The sequence below is a fragment of the Carcharhinus amblyrhynchos genome, chromosome 24 (genome assembly GCF_965287045.1).
Source record: "Carcharhinus amblyrhynchos chromosome 24, sCarAmb.v2.hapA, whole genome shotgun sequence".
Classification (NCBI taxonomy): domain Eukaryota; kingdom Metazoa; phylum Chordata; class Chondrichthyes; order Carcharhiniformes; family Carcharhinidae; genus Carcharhinus; species Carcharhinus amblyrhynchos.
Genome location: NC_137347.1, coordinates 1915021 through 1937053, shown reverse-complemented (window position 1 = coordinate 1937053; position 22033 = coordinate 1915021).

Here is a 22033-nt window from a genome sequence, read left to right as displayed (position 1 = left end):
GTGCCTCAGTGTAATTCTCTCTGGAAAACAGGGAGCAGGGCTTATACCTGGATAGGACTGAGTGGGCCATTGCGCACGCGTCAACTTAGTCCTGTGAATGGGGAGTTGAAACTCTCTGACTTCTCCATCCTGGAGTTCCTAGCACATCTCAAGGTAGAGATAGAGTCACTGCTTGTCTCTCCCTAGCAAACCACCAATAGCAAAATGTTCACTCCAGAGAGGCAGGAAATACTGCTTCCAATTAGCCAGCAGAATTTCTAATACATCCAACTTAGAGTTCAAACACCTTCTAACTAGTCCCCACCTGCCTGGATGAGTACAGCTCCAATAACAGTCAAAAAACTTGATGCCTAAACTGAAAGTAAAGAATTCTTGTGAAGAAAAGAAATCTGTCCCAGCTGACCTGTCAATCATTCATCCCCCACCAATTCAAAAGGGTCATAAAACTCCAGAATAGTACATTAGGCCAAATTAAAAATAAACAATCCTGATAGACCCTAACAACAAAAAAAGAGACATCAACTCAGTCAGTTTGGCAATGAACACCAAAGACCAGGCCCTCTTAAAAAAACTGCAGAGAAACATGATTAAAGTATATTTCTTTAAGGCACAGTAGCATCACACTGATGAAGCTACAAGACTAATTATGTGCCAAACAGCAGGAGAAGCAAGTAATAGCCAAAGCTAAACAGTTCCACAACAAATGGATCAGATCCAAGCTCTGCAGTCCTGCCATGTCCAACCATGAATAATGGTGGACAATTAAATAACTCACTGGAGGACGAGACTCCACAAATATCCTCATCCTCAATAGTGGGGCCAGCACATCAGTGTAAAAGATGAGTATTTGCAGCGATCTTTAGCCAGAAGCGTTGAGTGGATGGAACCGTAGAAATGTTACGTGCAGGAAAAGGCCATTGGCCTATCATGTCTGCACCAGCCAAACAAGAGGGAAAGAAAAGAAATTGGCCACTCATCTTAACCATACTTTCCAGCGCCTGGTGCATAGCCTCGAAGGTGACAGCACCTCCGGTGAAGATCGAGGCACCTTTTAAGTGTGTTGTATGTTTCAATCTCAGCCTCTTCCTGAGGTCCCCAACATCACAGATGATAATCTACAATATTAGCATCTACCCAACTATATGGAAAATAATGTCCTTGGCCCAACCATCCTCAGCTGCTTCTTTAATGATCTTTGCACGTAAGGTCAGGAGTGGGGATGTTCGCTGATGATTGTTCTATAACATTATAGGAATATAAAAGGACAGGAGTAAGCCACTCAGCCCATCAAGCCTGTTCTGCTCTTCAATACAATCATGGCTGATCAGATACTTCAATGCCTTTTACAGCCACCATCCCCATGACGCTATACCTTATTGTTCATCAGAAACCTGCCAATCTCAGCTTTAAATATACTCAGTGACTGAGTTTCCACATTCCTCTGGGGTAGAGAATTCCAAAAGTTTACAACCCTCTGTGTAAAACAAAATTCTCCTCATCTCAATCTTTAGTGGTAAGTAAGAACATAAGAAATAGGAGCAGGAGTAGGCCATCTAGCCCTTCGAGCCTGCCCCGCCATTCAATAAGATCATGGCTGATCTGAAGTGGATCAGTTCCACTTTCCCGCTTTCTCCCCTTAATTCCCCTGTCTATCAGAAACCTATCTACCCGTGACTTAAATATATTTAGCGAGGCAGCCTCCACCACTTCAACGGGCAGAGAATTCCAGAGATTCCCCACCCTTTGAGTGAAGAAGTTCCTCCTCAACTCTGATCTAAACTGCACCCCCCCTTATCTTGAGGCTGTGCCCTCTAGTCCTGCTATCCTTTCTAAGCGGGAAGAATCTCTCTACCTCTACCCTATCCATCCCCTTCATTATCTTATACGTCTCTATAAGATCCCCCCTCATCCTTCTAAACTCCAACGAGTACAGACCCAGTCTATTTAGTCTCTCTTCATAGTCCAACCCCCTCATCTCCGGTATCAGCCTAGTGAACCTCCTCTGCACTCCCTCCAAGGCCAAAATATCCTTGCGCAATGCGGTGACCAAAACTGCACACAGTACTCCAGCTGCGGCCTCACAGTGCCCTGTACAGTTGCAGCAAGACCTCCCTGCTTTTATATTCTATCCCCCTCTCTATAAAGGCTATATTGTGGTCTCCCCCTTATTTTGAAATAGTGCACCTGGTTCTACAGTCCTCAACCAAGGGAAATATCTTACCGTGTCAAGTATTTTGTAGGTTTCAAGGAGATCATCTTTCATTCTTCGAAACTCTGGAGAATACAGGCCCAGTTTGTCCCATCTCCCCTCGTTTGACCATCTCACCTTCCCTGGATTAAGTCTGGTGAACAGTCCTTGCAATGCCACCCTTTCTGGGATCAGAAGGCCAAAACAGCACACAGTACTCCAGGTGTGGTCTAACCAAGCTCTGATACAATTAAAGCAACAACTCACTGTACAATGCAGTAGAACCTGGACAAAACTCGGGCTTGGGTTGATCAGTGGCAAGTTACATTTTCATCACATAATTCTAGGCAATGGCCATCTCCAACAAGAGAGAATCTAACCATCTCCACACGAGGTTCAATCTCATTCCCATCACCAAACCCCCCATCCCCAATCAACACATTGAGGGTTACCATTGACCAGAAACTGAACTGGACCAGCTATAAAAATATTGTGGTTACAGAGGCTGGGAATCTTACCGCAAGTAATTCACCTCCTGACTCCCCCAAAGTCTGACCACCATCTACAAGGAACAAGTCAGGATTGTGTTGGGATACGCCCCACCTGCCTGGATGAGTACCGCTCCAATAACACTCAAAGAAGTCGACATCAAATAATACTTGATTGTCTCCCAATCCACCACCTTAAACATTCAACCCGTCCACCACTGTCGCACATTGACAGCAGCGTGCACCAGCTCCAGGATGTACTGCAGCAACTCACCAAGACTCCTTCAACAGTACCTTCCAAACCAATAACTATTACCAGCCAGAATTAGGGCAATAGATAGAACCATAGAACCAGAGAAAATTACAGCTCAGAAACAGGCCTTTTGGCCCTTCTTGTCTGTTGCCGAACCATTTTTTGCCTAGTCCCACTGACCTGCACCTGAACCATATCCCTCCACACCCCTCTCATCCATGAACCCATCCAAGTTTTTCTTAAGTGACCCCGCATTTATCCGGCAGCTCATTCCACACTCCCACCACTCTCTGTGTGAAGAAGCCCCCCCCTAATATTCCCTTTAAACTTTTCTCCTTTCACCCTTAACCCATGCCCTCTGGCTTTTTTTCTCCCCTAACCTCAGTGGAAAAAGCCTGCTTGCATTCACTCTATCTATACCCATCAAAATCTTATACACCTCTATCAAATCTCCCCTCATTCTTCTACACTCCAGGGAATAAAGTCCTAACCTATTCAATCTCTCTCTGTAACTCAGCTTCTCAAGTCTCGGGAACATCCTTGTGAACCTTCTCTGCACTCTTTCAACCTTATTTACATCCTTCCTTGATGTATATGAAAGTTCCCCTTTCCAATGGGGAGAGGGGCATTAGGACCTATCAAATGGTGAATTGTAATTGTAATTCATCTGTAATTGAAATGTGATCTCATGCTTTCAGATTCTGCCAGTGAATTTGCAGAGAATAGGAGGCAGAATACAGGAAAAGAAATGTGGGCAAAGGGAATGTCAATGGCAAAGATGTGAAAAGATCACTCATAGGATAAATGCTTCAAATCAATGTAGACTCCAGCAACTCAGCAAGGCTCCTTCGACAGCGCCTTGCAACCCGCAACCTCTACCACCTGGAGGGACAAGGGCAGCAGACACATGGAGACATCGCCAACTGCAAGTTCCCCTCCAAGTCATTTACCATCCTGACTTGGAAATGTATCACTGTTCCTTCGTTGTTGCTGAACCGAAATCCTGGAACGCCTTCCCTAACAGCACTGTGGGTGTACCTACACCACAGGGACTGCAGTGGTTCAAGAAGGCAGCTCACCACCGTCTCTTCACGGGCAACCAGGGATGGGTAATAAACGCTAGCCTAGCCGGGGGTGCGGGGGACCCACATCCCATGAAAGAACTTCTAAAAATCTTGTGTGTTTCAATCTTTCGTTCAGTATATCAGTTACAGAGACAGTCTGGTAACTCCATTCTTCAAGAGAGAGATGTGCAAATATTGGATAGCAGCAAATGTCCGTATTTAACTAGGTCTCTGGAATTTACTACTCGATATAACTAAAATGCCAGATAGTCTGCAGCAGATTGCTTGCGTTCCATTTTTAAGTGATTTTGACCAAAAGTTGAAAATATACTGAGCGTGACAGCAGTAAATAATGAAACGACAGAACTCAGACATTCGGGTGACGTACCCGCTTGTCACACGGACACTGGGGTGATATCGGTACAAAAGGGGTCACCTGTTGGGACCACGTGAGTTCTCCCCTTGGTGGGGCAGACACATCATTAAGAGGTGCCCATGTTTATCAATAAACCTTCATTCTTGTTAGTCCCTGGTCACCAGTTATCGCAACCTGAACTTGGACAAGCGAAATGGACAAAATCATGGCAGATGCAGAGCAAGTGTGAAGTAACTCATCTCGATTGGTGACACATTAACCGAGTAGGCAGATGGAGTCCAATGTTAGCAAGGGTGAGGTTATCCACTTTGGCAGAAATAATAGTAGGAGGGATTACTATTTAAAGGGTGAAAAGCTGCAGCATACTACGGTGCAGAGGGACCTGGGCGTCCTTGTGCATGAGTCGCAAAAACCCAGTCTGCAGGTGCAGCAGGTGGTCAGGAAGGCGAATGGGATGCTGGCCTTCATAGCGAGGGGGATTGAATATAAAAGCAGGGAGGTCTTGCTGCAACTGTACAGGGTACTGGTGAGGCCGCAGCTGGAGTACTGTGTGCAATTTTGGTCACCGCATTGCGCAAGGATATTTTGGCCTTGGAGGGAGTGCAGAGGAGGTTCACTAGGCTGATACCGGAGATGAGGGGGTTGGACTATGAAGAGAGATTGAATAGACTGGGTCTGTACTCGTTAGAGTTTAGAAGGATGAGAGGGGATCTTATAGAGACGTGTAAGATAATGAAGGGGATGGATAGGGTAGAGGTAGAGAGATTCTTCCCGCTCAGAAAGGACAGCAGGACTAGAGAGCACAGCCTCAAGATAAGGGGGGGACAGTTTAGAACGGAGTTGAGGAGGAACTTCTTCACTCAAAGGGTGGTGAATCTCTGGAATTCTCTGCCCGTTGAAGTGGTGGAGGCTACCTCGCTGAATATATTTAAGACACGGGTAGATAGGTTTCTGATAGACAAGGGAATTAAGGGTTATGGGGAGAAAGCGGGAAAGTGGAACTGAACCACTTCAGATCAGCCATGATCTTATTGAATGGCGGGGCAGGCTCGAAGGGCTAGATGGCCTACTCCTGCTCCTATTTCTTATGTTCTTATGTTCTTAGTAAACCGAGACAAAATACTCTGCAGATCAAACACACACTGGAACACTCAGCAGTTTCAGCAGCATCTGTAAAGAGAGAGACAGAGTTAATGGGGACAATTTTAACCCCCAAAATGGATGAGTTGGGATTGGGTGAGATATAAAAGCTTTAAAAATCTCAGATCTGATTCCAACTTGCCCATTTCCAAATTTAGCAGACTGTGATGTCAGCCAAGCCTCTCCCAGGGGGGTATCTGAACCGTCACCATTACTCAGAGAACAGTCACTATTTACAGCATTGAACAGGGTGAACATCACACAACCATGTGCCAAACTTGGAGTACTGTGCACAGTTCTGGTCGCCTCACTACAGGAAGGATGTGGAAGCTATTGAGAGGGTGCAGAGGAGATTTACAAGGATGTTGCCTGGATTGGGAGGCATGCCTTATGAGGATAGGTTGAGGGAGCTCGGTCTCTTCTCCCTGGAGAGACGAAGGTTGAGAGGCGACCTGATAGAGGTTTATAAAATGTTGAGAGGAATAGATAGGGTGGATTCTCGGAGGCTATTTCCCAGGGCTGAAATGGTCGCTACGAGAGGACACAGGTTTAAGGTGCGGGGAGCAGGTACAGAGGAGATGTTAGGGGTAAGTTTTTCACTCAGAGGGTGGTGAGTGAGTGGAATCGGCTGCCGTCAGTGGTGGTGGAGGCAAACTCGCTGGGGTCTTTTAAGAGACTTCTGGATGAGTACATGGGATTTAATGGGATTGAGGGTTATAGATAGGCCTGGTAGGTAGGGATATGATCAGTGCAACTTGTGGGCTGAAGGGCCTGTTTGTGCTGTAGTGTTCTATGTTCTATGTTCAAACACTGACTGGGCTGTTCCCAGGAGGCAAGTCAGCCATTTGGGTATTATAATGAGGCTGGGAGCCTCATCTTTAACCTGCTTTACCAACTGAACCCTGGATTTGAGAAATTCAAAGTGAGGCGAGGAATGCACTGGTCTGTGGGTCAGGAAGAGCATCATGGCTTTCTCCAGCAGCCAAACTTCATAAAATTATAGAATCCCTAGTGCAAAAGGAGGCCATTCGGCCCATTGAGTTTGCACTGACTTTCTAGTAGAGCATCTTACCCAGGCCCTATCCCCGTAACCCCATGTATTTACCCCACTCATCTCCCTAATCTACACACGTTTGGACATTTTACCCAGTTTGTTGGCACCAGGCACGATCCCACCCCTATCCAATACTGCCGGCCGCAGACCTTCTCCTCCGAAGGACCCCAGAACAGGACGTCCCTGAGTTGGGGAAAGTAATCCCTCCATCAGGTTCCGTGAATGTTTTCCTGTGGCTGCCCCTGGAGTGCCATCGCGAGGGGGATTGAATATAAAAGTAGGGAGGTCTTGCTGCAGCTGTATAGGGCATTGGTGAGGCCGCAGCTGGAGTACTGTGTGCAGTTTTGGGCGCCGCACTTACGCAAGGATATTTTGGCCTTGGAGGGAGTGCAGAGGAGGTTTACTAGGCTGATGCCGGAGTTGAGGGGGTTGAGCTATGAGGAGAGGCTGAATAAATTAGGCTTGTACTCGCTAGAGTTTAGAAGAATGAGGGGAGATCTCATTGAGACGTATAAGATGATGGATGGGATGGATAGGATAGAGGTGGAGAGACTCTTCCCGCTCAGAAAGGATAGTAGGACTAGAGGGCACAGCCTCAAGATAAAGGGGGGGCGGTTTAGAACGGAGTTGAGGAGGGACTTCTTCACTCAAAGGGTGGTGAATCTCTGGAATTCTCTGCCCGTTGAAGTGGTGGAGGCTGCCTCGCTAAATATATTTAAGACGCGGGTTGATGGGTTTTTGATAAGATAGGGGATTAAGGGGTTATGGGGAGAGGGCGGGAAAGTGGAACTGAGCCACGACAGATCAGCCATGATCTTATTGAATGGCGGGGCAGGCTCAAAGGGGCTAGATGGCCTACTCCTGCTCCTATTTCTTATGTTTTCCCTGCCTGAGGGAGCGAAGGGGCAGGTTTCCGGTTTAGAAAAAAAAAATGCAAGTAATAGAGATAGAACTCCGCATTGTTTCAGACCCTGAACAAAATCTACCCCTCACCAAGGCAACATACACTCAGTATCAGGTCCAATGTTTTGGGTCAACATTTATCATCAGAACTGATCACTTTTTCAATAGAGCATTTCATAAATTTCTCTGAGTTCAGCAATTTTGGATCATAACCATTAGAAAGGGCATTGTTTATCAAGAATCTATCTTGTTCTATCTTAAAAATATCTGAAGACTCTGCTTCGACTGCCTTTGAAGAAGAGAGTTTCAGAGTCGCACAACCCTTTGAGAGAACAAAATTCTCCTCATCTCTGTCCTAAATGGGTGACTCATTTTGAAACACTGGCCTCAAGTTGTAGATGCTACGACAAGGGGTAACGTTCTCTCCACATCCACCCTGTCAAGACCCCTCAGGATCTGGTGGGGGAAATCTTCCTGGCTCATCCTGTCAGTCTATAAGATCAGGCAAAAGGCGAAAAATTGGGTTTATGCCTGGTTTCTTGCCTCTTGAGATGTTACCGGCACTGAATTGCTAGTGAAATCAGCTGATTTTAACACTTATGTTACTATTTAAATCTAACTAGTAAGTCCCAGACGCTCTCATCCAGGGTCGCTTTCCTTAACAGCAAAGATCACGTACAGTCCCCTCCAACTGGGACCTGATGTGATAGCCTTGCTGGTGGGACCTGAGGCCATTGAAGCCTCTTGGGTGGTTGTGTGCAGGGGTGGGGGAGGTGGGAGTGGGGGGCAGTGTCCCTTGGGTAGTACCAGTCTGGTACTGACAGCCTGACACCCTGGCACTGCCCACCCAGCACCGGGATAAGTCAACACTGCAGGGCCTGAGGGGGGAGAGTCAGCCTGTAGGTCACTCATTGGATTATCAGCCATCTCAGAACCCATCAGACTGGAGTGGAAGCACGTCATCCTCAATCTCCAAGGAACTGCCTCCAAGAGGGAGGGTTTTGATGGTGATATGAGCTGGATGGACTCCTCCATTCTCCTCCCAGAGCCTGCACTATCTCGAGGAGTTTTGACATGCCGGCTGCTGTTGTAGGGAGAGCCTCTCCTTCCTTGTGACTCTGGAGACCCTGTGTCCAGGAGAGGTGGGCCATTCCTGTTCTCTCTCCTCCAAGGGCAAGCTGCCTCGGTCTCTGGCTCCTCCTCCTGCCCACTAGTGCCATGATCTCACCCTGTGCCAACCTATCTAACCACGTGCGAGAAGCCACCAAGGTGAGTGTGTCTCTGCTGATCGATGATACGCTCGTAGGGTGTTCCTTCGCATTGGTGCTCTGGAACGTTTGGACAACAGTGACCCCAGTGACGGGGGTCTAAATCAACCCCATACAATGGAGCAGGGGAGTGGGGCTGACTGGAATGCTCTGAGGAGGGCCGACATGGACTCGATGGGTCAAATGGCCTCCTTCTGTGCTGCAAGTGACTCTGTGACCCACCTCCACTGGGCCTAACTGAACAGGGAACCCATCTCCATTAGAGGTAAGGCCTCAGCTCCAGGCTTTATTCAGCTTCCCACAGGAGTGACGGGGGTGGGGGACAGACTCAGAAACAAACCCAGCTCCTGTCTCCTGCTGCCTCTGGTGAAAATTCAACCTGACATCTCGACTGCTGCCAGAACCTGCAGTATCTGCCCTGTACTGTAACGATTTGTCTATACTGTAATGATTTGTCCTGTACTGTAACGATTTGTCCTGTACAGTAATGACTTGTCCTGTACTGTAACGATTTGTCCTGTACAGTAATGATTTGTCCTGAACTGTAACGATTTGTCCTGTGCTGTAACGATTTGTTCTGTACTATAACAATTTGTCTGTACTGTAATGATTTGTCCTGTACTATAATGATCTGTCCTGTACAGTAACGATTAGTGCTGTACTATAATGATCTGTCCTGTACAGTAACGATTTGTGCTGTACTGTAATGATTTGTCCTGTACTGTAACGATTTGTTTGTACTGCAACAATTTGTCTGTACTGTAATGATTTGTCCTGTACTGTAATGATTTGTTTGTACTGTAACAATTTGTCTGTACTGTAATGATTTGTCCTGTACTGTAATGATTTGTCTGTGCTGTAATGATTTGTCCTGTACTGTAATGATTTGTCTGTGCTGTAATGATTTGTCCTGTACTGTAACGATTTGTCCTGTACTGTAACGGTGCTGTTCCTGCTTCATATTGCTGCTGTGTCTTTCAAACCCAACTCTGCAATGTTGTGCATGTGGATTGCCACAGTTACACAGTGTGGAACTGCGACTTTGCACTTTGGAACCTGTTCTTGCAAATCCAGAAGCTGTGACAGGTTTTTTTTAGAACTGTTGGTCAGCTTTTGCTAGCTTGCTAAGCTGTTGAGAATGTGCAAAACATTTGGGATGTTGTGAGGGTGCAGTACCAATCCTCTCTTTATTCCAGAGAGGCTATTTTGGAGCTTTGTGAATAAACATGTCTCTGACACAACTGTTACAGGTGCAGTTCAGACTTTCACAGTCCCATCTGAAGCCATTGAGCACCATCTTGTGGTCGACACATCGCTGTCTTATTTCTATCATCAGATACTGTCCAATAATAATCAGGAACTTCACTGGACAGGGAATATTAGTCATCGAGGTTTATAGCATGGAAACAGGCCCCTTGGTCCAATTTGTCTGTGCCGCCCATTTTTTAGCCATTAGATTTGTCCCAATTGCCCGCGTTTGGCTCGTATCCCTCCATCCCCATCTTACCCATGTAACCATAAACGCTTTTTAAAAGATAAAATTGTACCCGCCTCTATTACCACCTCTGGCAGCTTGTTCTAGCCACTCACCACCCTCTGTAATGCCCCCCTGGTCAGGAAGGCTAATGGGATGCTGGCCTTCATAGTGAAGGGGATTGAATATAAAAGTAGGGAGGTCTTGCTGCAGCTGTATAGGGCATTGGTGAGGCCGCAGCTGGAGTACTGTGTGCAGTTTTGGTCGCCGCACCTGCGCAAGGATATTTTGGCCTTGGAGGGAGTGCAGAGGAGGTTTACGAGGCTGATACCGGAGTTGAGGGGGTTGAGCTATGAGGAGAGGCTGAATAAACTAGGCTTGTACTCGTTGGAGTTTAGAAGAATGAGGGGAGATCTCATTGAGACGTATAAGATGATGAATGGGATGGATAGGATAGAGGTGGAGAGACTCTTCCCGCTCAGAAAGGACAGTAGGACTAGAGGGCACAGCCTCAAGATAAAGGGGGGGCGGTTTAGAACGGAGTTGAGGAGGAACTTCTTCACTCAAAGGGTGGTGAATCTCTGGAATTCTCTGCCCGTTGAAGTGGTGGAGGCTGCCTCGCTAAATATTTTTAAGACGCGGGTTGATGGGTTTTTGATAAGCGAGGGGATTAAGGGTTATGGGGAGAGGGCGGGAATGTGGAACTGAGCCACGACAGATCAGCCATGATCTTATTGAATGGTTGGGCAGGCTCGAAGGGCTAGATGGCCTACTCCTGCTCCTATTCCTTATGTTCTTATGTTCTTATATTAAACTTTGTGTGGGGCGATATTAAACATGTGGATGTCATATGAGTGAGCTTAACTGATTAGAACACATTGAAGCTGGATGGAATTCAATATTATGTAATTTTTAAATTTCAAGATCAGGCCATGATATAGTCATGTGAATACAGGATGAGATTTCAGAATCAGATAGGTTCAGGGAAAAGAGTTCGATGTAAAATCAGTTTCCTGATGTAAATCCTTCACAAACTTCAGGAATTGAAGGTTATTCTGAAATAGTTAACCTCACGTTCTCAAGCTGTGAGAAACCTTATCACAAAGATAAGGACGTCACATTGGATCACAATTGGATCTGTATTTGTTGGAGTTTAGAAGGATGAGGGGGGATCTTATAGAGACGTATAAGATAATGAAGGGGATGGATAGGGTAGAGGTAGAGAGATTCTTCCCGCTTAGAAAGGATAGCAGGACTAGAGGGCACAGCCTCAAGATAAGGGGGGACAGTTTAGATCGGAGTTGAGGAGGAACTTCTTCACTCAAAGGGTGGTGAATCTCTGGAATTCTCTGCCCGTTGAAGTGGTGGAGGCTGCCTCACTGAATATATTTAAGTCACGGGTAGATAGGTTTCTGATAGACAAGGGAATTAAGGGTTATGGCGGGAAAGTGGAACTGATCCACTATCAGATCAGCCATGATCTTATTGAATGGCGGGGCAGGCTCGAAGGGCTAGATGGCCTACTCCTGCTCCTATTTCTTATGTTCTTATGTTCACAATGGTCATTTTTTTAAATTCAATTACCAAGCTCGGGTCAGCGAAACACATACTGTAGTCTAATGGCTCTCCTTTTAAGTTCATCCATGATGTGTGAGCGTTGCCGGCTAGGCCAGCAATTGTTACCGATCTTAAACTGTCCTTGAGAAGGTGGTGGTGAGCCACTTTCTTGAACTGCTGCAGCCCATGTGGTGTAGGTGTAGCAGGGAAGGTGGCAGTGGCATGGGGAATGGAATTGTCACTGGACTAGTAATCCAGAGAACCAGGGTCATGTCGCAGACACCAGAGTATGAAGGGAGATGGTGGAATTTGAATGCCAATAAAATCTGGGAATCAAAGTTCAAATGACAATCATTGTCTTAAAAATCTGTCTGGTTCACTAATGTCCTTTAGGGAAGGAAATCTGCCGTCCTTATCTGACCCACAGCAATGTAATCGACTCTGAACTTCTCCTTGAAGTAAGCCACTTAAACAGCTACAGAAAGCTCAACAAGGGTTGAAACCAGACAAACCTCCTGGCATCAACCTCAGCAACAGAAATGACAATGGCAAACTCAGCCCTGCCAACCCTGCAAACTCCTCCTTACTAACATCTGGGAGCATAATGCTAAAACTGGGAGAGCTGTCTCACAGACAAGACAAGCCTGACACAATCATACCTTAGAGAAATATCGCAGACACCACCGTCCCCATTCTTGGGTACGTCCCGTCCCACCAACAGGACTGAACCAGAGGTGGTGGCACGGTGGTATACAATCGGGAGGGAGTTGCCCTGGGAATCCTCACTGTTGACTCTGGACCTATTAAATCTCATGGCACCAGGTCAAACGTGGACAAGGAAACCTTCCAGACTGGAAGACCCTGCCACTAACCAATGTGAGCTGCCTCCGGAAAATTTGCCATGGGATAGCTGGAAAGTCCTGTACGGTGATTTTCTTGGCATTTTGTTCCCTCAGCTGTTTGAATTACTGTATATCCTTGCTGGACAATGTTTTATATTCAAATGGTTCTTCATCTTACTTGGTACCGTTACAGCGTTTAAGAGCTTCTCCCTGCAGATTAGACATTCTGGGACATGAAACATACATGATCTACAGAAATCCAAAGGCCAGTTAGCCGCCGCTATCCTGTCTGTGTGTCAACTTTGCTTTTTTCTCCTGGAGTTCTGCTTTTTCAGCCACATTTAAATCAGGGTGGGATTCTTCACTTCTCTTCAAGATCTTATCAATGGCTGTGATCGGAACTCCACACTGCACAATAAATGCCCTCAAATATCGACTTATCAGTATAATTTCAGCTCTTCAGCCATGCCAAGCAGAACATTACTAGTCCAAAGGTTTTTCCTCAGTTCCCCACAGTACAGAATTCCCAACCTTTGGTTACCTTCTCGGATCTACAGGGCTTGTTTTAAAGTCTGTTCCTAACAGTCCATTCTCTAATTGGAATCTTTTTCTGAATTTCATAAGAACATAAGAACATAAGAAATAGGAGCAGGAGTAGGCCATCTAGCCCTTCGAGCCTGCCCCGCCACTCAATAAGATCATGGCTGATCTGTCGTGGCTCAGTTCCACTTTCCCGCCCTCTCCCCATAACCCTTAATCCCTTCTCTTATCAAAAACCCATCAACCCGCTTCTTAAAAATATTTAGCGAGGCAGCCTCCACCACTTCAACGGGCAGAGAATTCCAGAGATTCACCACCCTTTGAGTGAAGAAGTTCCTCCTCAACTCCGTTCTAAACCGCCTCCCCTTTATCTTGAGGCTGTGCCCCCTAGTCCTACTGTCCTTTTTGAGCGGGAAGAGTCTCTCCACCTCTATCCTATTCATCCCATTCATCATCTGATACGTCTCAATGAGATCTCCCCTCATTCTTCTAAACTCTAACGAGTACAAGCCTAGTTTATTCAGCCTCTCCTCATAGCTCAACCCCCTCAACTCCAATATCAGCCTAGTAAACCTCCTCTGCACTCCCTCCAAGGCCAAAATATCCTTGCGCAGGTGCGGCGCCCAAAACTGCACACAGTACTCCAGCTGCGGCCTCACCAATGCCCTATACAGCTGCAGCAAGACCTCCCTACTTTTATATTCAATCCCCCTCGCTATGAAGGCCAGCATCCCATTCGCCTTCCTGACCACCTGCTGCACCTGCAGGCTGGGTTTTTGCGACTCATGCACAAGGACCCCGAGGTCCCTCTGCACCGTCGCCTGCTGCAGTTTTTCGCCACGTAAGTAATATTTTCGTTGGTTCTTGTTTCATATTCCCATCTTCTCCCTTCCTAGGACCTTTACTTCTCCCTGTCCTTCTCCTGCTCTTTCAGCCTCTCCCTGTCTCCCTCCGTTCTCCCTGGATTTTTGCCAGGATTGTTCCCTTCAGCAGTCACGGGCATTCAGCCTCTGGTCTTCGGGTAAGCATTCTCCAAGGCGGGCTTCACGACACACAACGCAAGCAAAAATGTCCGCACACATGAGGACAGCCTCAACCGGGATCTTGGGTTCATGTCGCACTATCTGTAATCCCCACGACTTGCCTGGGTTTGCAAAATCTCACTAACTGTCCTGGCTGGAGACAATACACATCTCTTTAACCTGGGCTTAACCCTCTCTCCACTCACATTGCCTTTACCTGTAAAGACTTGATTACCTGTAAAAACTCACATTCCAACTATTATCTTGTAAATTGAGTATATGTCTATGTATACCCTATTGGAGGACATAACTCTTGACTTACCTGAGGAAGGAACAACATTCTAAAAACTCGTGCTACCAAATAAGAACATAACATAAGAACATAAGAAATAGGAGCAGGAGTAGGCCATCTGGCCCTTCGAGCCTGCCCCGCCATTCAATAAGATCATGGCTGATCTGTCGTGTCTCAGTTCCACATTCCCGCCCTCTCCCCATAACCCTTAATCCCCTCGCTTATCAAAAACCCATCAACCCGCGTCTTAAAAATATTTAGCGAGGCAGCCTCCACCACTTCAACGGGCAGAGAATTCCAGAGATTCACCACCCTTTGAGTGAAGAAGTTCCTCCTCAACTCCGTTCTAAACCGCCCCCCCTTTATCTTGAGGCTGTGCCCCCTAGTCCTACTGTCCTTTCTGAGCGGGAAGAGTCTCTCCACCTCTATCCTATCCATCCCATTCATCATCTTATACGTCTCAATGAGATCCCCCCTCATTCTTCTAAACTCTAACGAGTACAAGCCTAGTTTATTCAGCCTCTCCTCATAGCTCAACCCCCTCAACTCCGGTATCAGCCTAGTAAACCTCCTCTGCACTCCCTCCAAGGCCAAAATATCCTTGCGTAAGTGCGGCGCCCAAAACTGCACACAGTACTCCAGCTGCGGCCTCACCAATGCCCTATACAGCCGCAGCAAGACCTCCCTACTTTTATATTCAATCCCCCTCGCTATGAAGGCCAGCATCCCATTCGCCTTCCTGACCACCTGCTGCACCTGCAAGCTGGGTTTTTGCGACTCATGCACAAGGACCCCGAGGTCCCTCTGCACCGTCGCCTGCTGCAGTTTTTCGCCACGTAAGTAATAGTCCTTCCTACCATTATTCCTACCAAAGTGGACTTTAAGCTGGTGTTGTGAGACTTCTTACTGTGCGTGTTGTAGACAGTACACACTGTTGCTACTGTGCTACGTGATCATAGAATCCCTACAGAACAGAAAGAGGCCATTTGGCCCATTAAGTCTGCATCAATCACAATCCCACCCAGGCCCTACCCACTTTTCCCTACATATTTACCCACTAATCCCTCTAACCTACGCATCTCAGGACACGAAGGGGCAATTTCTTAGCATGGCCAATCAACCTAACCCGCACATCTTTGGACTGTGGGAGGAAACCGGAGCACCCAGAGGAAACCCACGCAGACACGAGGAGAATGTGCAAACTCCACACAGACAGTGACCCGAGCCGGGAGTCGAACCAAGGCCCCTGGAGCTGTGAAGCAGCAGCGCTAACCACTGTGCTACCGTACTGATCAGTCGAGAGAAACTATCAGCTGCCAACATGTTTTGTCTTGGGTTTGGGATCAAGTTGCATTTTGTTTCATAGAATCCCTATAGAGCAGAAAGGAGATCGTTCAGCCCATCGAGCCTGCGCTGGCAACAATCCCACTTAGGTCCGATCCCCATAACTCCATGTATTTATCCTGCTAATCCCCCTGACTCTCAGGGGCAATTTAGTCGGGCCAATCAGCCAATTTGCAAATCTTTGGACTGTGGGAGAAAACCAGAGCACCCGGAGGAAATCTACACAAACATGGAGAGGAGATGCAAACTCCAGACAGACAGTGCCCGGGGTCTGGAGTTGAACTCGAGTCCCTGGCACTGTGAGGCAGCAGTGCCAACCATTGTGCCACTGTGCCACCCGATTAGCCTGTTACTGTTGCTTGTTATTCATAATAAATATTCTTGTTTATTTACATATCTACATAAATCTCAGAACTCTCCATGCAGTTCATAGAATCATAGAACCCTACAGTGCAGAAAGAGACCCTTCAGCCCATCGAGTCTGCACTGAACACAATCCCACCCAGGCCCTACCCCCATATCCCTACATATTATACCCACTAATCCCTCTAACCTACACATCCCTGGACACTAAGGGGCAATTTTTTAGCATGGCCAATCAACCTAACCCGCACATCTTTGGACTGTTGGAGGAAACCGGAGTACCCAGAGGAAACCCACGCAGACACGGGGAGAATGTGCAAACTCCACACAGACAGTGACCCGAGCCGGGAATCGAACCCAGGACCCTAGAGCTGTGAAGCAGCAGTGCTAACCACTATGCTACCATGCCGTCCGTCTGTTGTGCCTCTACTTCCCATTAGATCTCAGTCTCTTGGTCAAGTGACACAGCTTTGTAGTCACATCAATAGTTGCATCAGTATCAGACACAGAGAATGCTCATTAATATCTTCATCATCAATGATGGAGGAGCCCTCAGTGTTAGAGAAAAGATTCAGGTATTTACAACCACTCCAGCCAAAGTGAATGACCTAATTTAGTTTTCATCTGAGTTCCCCACAATCACAAATGTCAGTCTTCAGTAAATTCTATTCATTCCACATGACATCAAGCAATGGCTGAAAGCATTGGGTTCATCGGCCCTGTGGATGTCCTGGTCACAGGATGTTCCAGTTCAGATACAACATTACCATCTAGCTGACAATGTGGAACATTGCCCGGGTGAGTCCTGTACACAAAAAGCAGGACTACGCAAATGTAACCAATTCTCGCCCCCATCTACCTTCAAGATAGTACTATCTTCAAGGGTCAGGGGACAGAGGTTAATGTAGTGGCCATCATTAAGGAGAAGGTGCCAGGGAATCTCAAAGGTCTGAATGTGGACAAATCATCCAGACCAGATGGACTACCCCCCAGGGTTCTGAAGGAGATAGCTCAGCAGATTGTGGAGGTGGTGATCTTTTAGGAATCACTGGAGCCAGGGAAGGTCCCAGAGGATTGCAAAAAGATTAATGTAACACCCCTGTTTAAGAAGGGGGGGAGGAAGGAGATGGGAAATTATAGGCCAGTTAGCCTGACCTCGGTTTTGAGTAAGATCTTGGGAGTCCATTATTAAGGATGGAATTGCAGAGTATTTGGAAATGCGTGGTGAAATAAGGTTGAGTCAGCAAGGCTTCGTCAAAAGGAGGTCATGTCTGACAAAATCTAGAATTCTCTGAGGAGGTAATGAATGATAAAGTGAATCTGTGGAACTCATTGCCACAGAGGGCTGTGGAAGCCAGGCCACTGAGTGTCTTTAAGACAGAGATAGATTGGTTCTTGGTCAATAAGTCCAAACGGTCTCACCAAGCCACACTTACTCACCAATAACCTCTTCACTGATAGAAAGTGCTGGAAAATCTCAGCAGGTCTGACAGCATCTGTGGGAAGAGAATAGATCCGATGTTTTGAGTTTAGATGACCCTTCACAGAGCTGACAAAGGGTCATCTAGACTCGAATCATTGGCTGTATTGTGTTCCCACTGATGCTGTCAGACCTGTTGAGATTTTCCAGCACTTTCTGTTTTCATTCAGTTTCCAGCATCTGCAGTATTTTGCTTTTATCTCCTCACTGATGATCATTTTGCTGCCATCACGGCCAATAAACGCTTGACTTCATTGCAGTCTTGATCCAAACATGGACAAGGGAGTTGAATTCCAGAAGTAAGAATTACTATCCTTGATTTCAAGGCAGCCGACAACCAACTGTTCCATCAAGGAGTTCCTCGCAAAATTCAAGTTAATGGGAATCGGGGAAATCTCTCCACTGATTGGCACAAACAAGGATAGTTTTGGTTGTTAGAAAACAATCATCTCAACCCAGGACATTGCACCGGGAGTTCCTCAGGGTAGTGTCCAATGCTCAAAGATCTTCAGCTGCTTCACCAATGACCTTCACTCCATCATAATGTTAGAACTGGGGATGTTCACTGTTGATTGTGGAACCTTGTATTGCAACTTCTCTGACATAGAAACAGATAATACCCACATAGCAAGACCCGGACACCATTCAGGCTTGGGCTGTTAAACAGAAAGTAACAATCGTGTTGTTTGAAAGCTAAACTGTGACAATCCCCAACAAGAGAGAATCTAACCATCATCTTTTGACATCACATCACTACTATCAACATCCTGGGGGTTACCATTGATCAGAAACCGAATTAGACTAGCCGTATTCAGGGGAGGCATGGTCGCTGGACTAGTAATTCAAAGAGCCAGAGTAATCCTCTGGGAACCCAGGTTCGAATCCCACCATGGCAGGTGGTAAAATTTGAATTCAATAAAAGACCTGGAATTAAAAGTTTAATGATGACCATTGTTGATTACAGTTCACTAATGTCCTTTAAGGAAGGAAATCTCCCATCCTTAGCTGGTCTAGCCTGCATGTGATTCCAGAGCCGCTGCAATGTGGTTGACTCTTGGTTAATAACCACCTCCACAAGATCTCCACAAGTCCATAAGAACATAAGAACATAAGAAATAGGAGCAGGAGTAGGCCATCTAGCCCTTTGAGCCTGCCCCGCCATTCAATAAGATCATGGCTGATCTGTCGTGGCTCAGTTCCACTTTCCCGCCCTCTCCCCATAACCCTTAATCCCCTCTCTTATCAAGAACCCATCAACCCGCTTCTTAAAAATATTTAGCGAGGCAGCCTCCACCACTTCAACGGGCAGAGAATTCCAGAGATTCACCACCCTTTGAGTGAAGAAGTTCCTCCTCAACTCCGTTCTAAACCGCCTCCCCTTTATCTTGAGGCTGTGCCCCCTAGTCCTACTGTCTTTTTTGAGCGGGAAGAGTCTCTCCACCTCTATCCTATCCATCCCATTCATCATCTTATACGTCTCAATGAGATCTCCCCTCATTCTTCTAAACTCTAACGAGTACAAGCCTAGTTTATTCAGCCTCTCCTCATAGCTCAACCCCCTCAACTCCGGTATCAGCCTAGTAAACCTCCTCTGCACTCCCTCCAGGGCTAAAATATCCTTGCGCAGGTGCGGCGCCCAAAACTGCACACAGTACTCCAGCTGCGGCCTCACCAATGCCCTATACAGCTGCAGCAAGACCTCCCTACTTTTATATTCAATCCCCCTCGCTATGAAGGCCAGCATCCCATTCGCCTTCCTGACCACCTGCTGCACCTGCAAGCTGGGTTTTTGCGACTCATGCACAAGGACCCCGAGGTCCCTCTGCACCGTCGCCTGCTGCAGTTTTTCGCCACGTAAGTAATAATCCTTCCTACCATTCTTCCTACCAAAGTGGACCACCTCACACTTGCCAACATTAAATTCCATTTGCCATTTCCTGGCCCATTCGCCCAGCCTATCTAGATCCTTCTGCAGACTCTCCACACCCTCCGCACAATTTGCCTTTCCCCCAATCTTGGTGTCATCAGCAAATTTCGACACCCTGCACTCGGTTCCCTTAGGGCAACCAGGATAGGCAGGAAGGCATGCCCCATCCACATTTGGGGTGGCCAGGCAGGAAACTCCACCATCTGAAAAATCCTGCCCATAATCTCATTAGTTTAATGCTACATTAGCATTCTCTTCTGCCTGCAGCCTGTTTTGACACAAGTTTGTACACACATTGTCATGACAATGGGGCCATAGCCATTTACCTAGGCGTTTTCATTTAAAAAGCAAGAGAGATCAGGAAATTAAAGAGTCCAACCAAATCCTAAACCCGTGACATCCACTGCTTATCGGGGGAACATGTGAGCCACATGGAAATATATCACATTTCCTTCACTGTTGCTGGGTTCTCCCTAACAGCACAATGGGCTGATCTTGCCAACACAGATTGCTTCACTTCAAGGAAGTAGCTTAACATCACCTACTCCAGGAGGGACAACTAGTGATCGGTGATAATTGCTGACCTTGCCCGAGACTCCCACATCCCATGACCAAATAAAAAGGAGACAATCCCATTTGATCTTAACTGGCTCTAACATTGCCACATTCACCATCATCAACATCTTTCTGCCCAGGGACAATTCAACTATGGAACAAGTTGCCAAAGACATCATGGTACAGCAGTTAGCACTGCTACCTCACAGTGCCAGGGACCTGGGTTCGATTCCTGGCTTGGGTCACTTTAGAGTTTGCACATTCTCCCCATGTCTGTGTGGGTTTCTTCTGGGTGCTCCAGTTTCCTCTCTCAGTCTGAAAGACGTGCTGGTTAGGTGCATTAACTGGAACAGGCATTGAACAGTGACAAATCTTCCCAGTAACTTCATTGCAGTGTTAATTTGTGACTAATAAATAAATAAACTTTGTAATCAATAAATTTTCTTTACAGATACTGCCAGATCGGCTGAGATTTCCCAGCATTTTCTCTTTTGGTTTCAGATTCCAGCATCTGCAGTAATTTGCTTTTGTCTCAGAGGTCACGCCTAGTTTAACTAGCACGAATCATCTCAGTGTTGGCAGTCTGCGGATATTAGTCTGTGACTCTGACACCACTAAAACAAAAGCAGAAACTGCATAAGCATTCTACTGAGCAGAGTTGATCTGAATCAGCCACAGTAACATTGTGGCTACAACGGCAAGGCAGGTGATTCATCTCTTGATCCTCAAAGCCTCTCGTCATGCATTTAGCAATTGTTGAAAATTCAAGAAGCTTGACACCATCCAGTTTGTTTGAGTGGCCATTGTCACTGGACTCAAAATCCATCACTGTTACGCTGCCTTATGTATAATCTACAGAATGCATTGAAGCAATTTACCCCAGCAACACTGATCCAAATGTCTCACGCCCCCATTTAGACCATCCACTTCTGCAGCCTTCTCTGGTAACTTATTCCATAACTTTGTACAAATAATGTTCTACCTGGCTTGTCCTCTGACTCAAGGTATTTGTGCATTTGGATGATAATTGACAGTGTGACAAGCCCAATGACCTTTGGACTAAATGATCAATTTTGCGGTTGATTTGGGGAATTCCAAGTTGTTAAATTTCTCAAAGCCTAGTCTGTGCTAAATGTAATAAATAGGAAGCTTTGGCAAAACTTGTAAAGAATGTAGTCAATATTTTTGTTCTGATTGGAACTCAATGTGAAAATTCAGTTCGGAATTTTACCTGCCAGGTCTAGTGAACAGCTGCCCACCCAGGAGGAAGGAGTCCTGCTCCTCAGTCTGATTTGGGCAACATGGTGGTTAGCACTCCTGCCTCCCAGCGCCAGGGACCTGGGCTCGATTCCCGACTTGGGTCACTGTCTGTGCAGAGTCTGCACATTCTCCCCTGTTCTGTGTGGGTTTCCTCCGGGTGCTCAGAAAGGCATGCTGGTTAGGTGCGTTGGCCATACTAAATTGTCTCTCAGTGCGCCCGAACATGCGCTGGAGTGTGGTGACTAGGAAATTTTCACAGTAACTTCAGTGCACTGTTAATGTAAGTCTACTTGTGACACTAATAAATTAACTTTAAAGGGAAGTTCTTAACTTATTTTACTGGATCACTTTGGGGATCCACAGAGGGTCTTGCTGTCAGACAGCCTCGTGGTCACCCCACTTGTAAAAATGAGGTTGTAGTCTCAATGAAATAATGGGAGCACAATTTCATTGCTTTAAGAGGCACTCATCTGGCAAAGGTGGGCTTCTTATAAGTGTGGAAAGAGACCACCAGGTACAGTGTCCAGTCTATTCTAGTTTATTTTGCAGGAGTTTTGCTTGATTGTTTGTGGGAAGGCTCCAAGAAGGATACTAGTGCTTGTTCATTGGTGCTCCCACTGAATCTGGAGGATATGGCAGAGGC